Below are 2,544 nucleotides of genomic sequence, written 5' to 3'. Positions count from 1 at the left end.
CCCCGCCTCTGCCCCCTGGACCCGGTGTCGGTGCTGGTTGCCGCTGATCTGTGCCCGCCCGCCGGTGAGGCCGGGTGCCCGGGAGGGGACCCTGTCAGGGCCGGCCCCCGTCAGGCCGCTCTCCGGGCCCAGAAGGGCACTCGCAGGCCCCGCGGGGGGCAGGCGGGTCTGGTGTGGCCACAGCACTGGACACCGTCCTGAGTGGAGCCTGGCCTGCAGGGAAACCCTCAGGGCGGTGAAAGCCCGGCTGGGGCAGGGCCCTGCCCTCGCTCTGCTGCCGGGCAGCGGGGCTCCCAGCTGCCACGGAGGGCTCGCCGGGCACTGGCTCTGTCCCCTTTCCTCGTTCACTCGGCAAAGTGTGTTACTGAAGCCAAGACCGTTCAAGGCCACGGACCGGTCTGCTGTAGCTAATGAAATGGCTGGTACTACATCTACTGAACGTTGGGACTTAGGTGGGTACATTTGTGAAACATCCCAATTCTCCCCCTGCAATTCACAACCATCAGATAAAAGGCAACGCTTTGGTTTTCTGTTTCCAACAATGCACTTTGCTTACGGAGTGTTTCTCCCAGACTTTGGGATTTGCTGTTTTCTTCTAGGGGCCTCCGTTTCTCTCTGTGCTGGTTTTACAAGACCAGAGTGCCCGGATGGTGTTTCCTCCACTTTCCTGCTTCCTTTAGCCCCCAGTCTTGCTCCCAAGTTCCCAAGCTTCACTTGCCCCAGCAGGTGATGTCCATCCATCCCAGTCCCAGTGCCGCTCAGAGCAGCCTGTGCACATCAGCAGGTATGCACGCCTGTTGGAAATCCTGCTTGAGTATTAATGCTAGTGCCTCCATTGAAACGAGTGATAAATGCTGACAGCCTAGCCCTGTGTCTGTGGACCTGCATTTTTGGGTAGCACTACTGCGAAGTGTGAGTACCAGAAAGCAGCTCCTGTCACTCCCAAGTCCCTGACTCGGATCTTCCAAGACATGGCCAGGCCCTTTCCTGTACCTCTGTGGCCAAGGGAAAGGCAAACATATTTGATGGAGGTGGAAGGGAAGGATGCTTTGGTCACACAACAGCAGTGGGCATGTCCCACCCTCTGCCAAGCCATTTCCCAGCCCTCTGATGCCACCCAGGCTGGAGCTGGCTGCAAACGTGTGCTTGGAACAATCTGTTTCTGCCCCACGCCGATGCAGCACTAACAGGGACACGCTGGTGCCGGAGGCTGCTGCCTTGTTAGGTCAGAAACCACCGGGAGGTCTGGAAATCTGTGCTTTCCAGAGAAGCTTCCTGCACATCAGCTGGTGTGGCAGGTTGTCCCAGTGCTCTGTCACACTTGCTGACATGGTGGCATTTCTTCAGATAGCATTTCAGGCCAGAACTGCTCCATCTCCATGTGGAAATGGGCCGGATCCTGCACTCACTGACACCAGAGATACCCGTCATGAGGCAGGCTGGTAGGAAGAAGGGACAGGAAAGCTCTCAAACACAGCAGCACCATCAGTGCAATACCTCCAACTTCTACTTGGATGCTCTAAGCCAGGCAGGGACACCAGCGCTGTGCAAGGGTCTCCCCCCAGGGGAGAGGGGCAGCAGCTCCAGCTGCCTGGCTTGTTTGAGCAGGAAGGTGCTGATCTGTTCCCGCATGGAGATCTTGATTTTTGGATTAGTGGAAAGAGGGATCTTTGCCCTCTTGGAGAAGCACCAGCCCCCAAGGCCAGGTATACCATGTAACCACTGAGGGACTGCAGTGCGCACTGCTGGGAGGTGCTGGGCAGATGCTGCCTGGGGTCAGCGAAGGCTGTGTCAGATCCAGCCCCTGCCAATGTCTGTGGGGGTACCCAGCTCAGTGCATGCAGTACCAAAACCCAAGCATCGAATGGATTTACTCAAGCAAATAAAGGTGCCTGAGGAGTGAACCTCTGGAAAAAACTTTCCCAAAGGCAAGAAACCAAAGCAGCTTCCCATGAGTGTGAGAAACAGATGATGTGATGTGGCTGCACACACGCTCCCTCCCTGCCCTGCACCAGCTGCCACTGCTCAAGCCAAAATGGTGCCTCTGCCCTTTGCTGATACTGGTTGGTGAAACCCTCTGCAATGAGGATTCACAAAACTCCTTGTACACGAGCATACAGGTGGGCAGAGCCCTGTCCCTGCTGCGTCTGTTGCCTGGCTGCCAAGGGACCATTTATTTGTCCAGGAAATCTCTGTGGCACTGGGACCTGAGCCAAATCCAGTTCAACTGGAGAAGCAGCCCTTATCTGAGCACGAGCAAGAAGCGGCAGTGTACAATGTACAGCCCGAAATTTTCATGCTGTTTACTTATTCCTTTTAAATTGTTACTGCTTTCAGCTCTGGCCTAACCACCAGTAGAAAGCTTTATCTGCTGGAGTATGTTCATCTTCATGCTCTGAGATAACTGTGCCAGCAACAACCCTTGTCGCTTACTGCATGACTGCGGAGAAATGTGCTTTTTTTTTTTCTTTTTTGTGAGCTGGGATAAGATGCAGTACCTTGGCAATATAAGGGGGGGCTGATGTACAGCTTTGCTGGTGTGAA

The sequence above is a fragment of the Haliaeetus leucocephalus genome, unplaced genomic scaffold, assembly GCF_000737465.1.
Source record: "Haliaeetus leucocephalus isolate CR32 unplaced genomic scaffold, Haliaeetus_leucocephalus-4.0 Scaffold92, whole genome shotgun sequence".
NCBI classification, from domain to species: Eukaryota; Metazoa; Chordata; class Aves; order Accipitriformes; family Accipitridae; genus Haliaeetus; species Haliaeetus leucocephalus.
Note: the sequence above shows the minus strand (reverse complement) of the source record.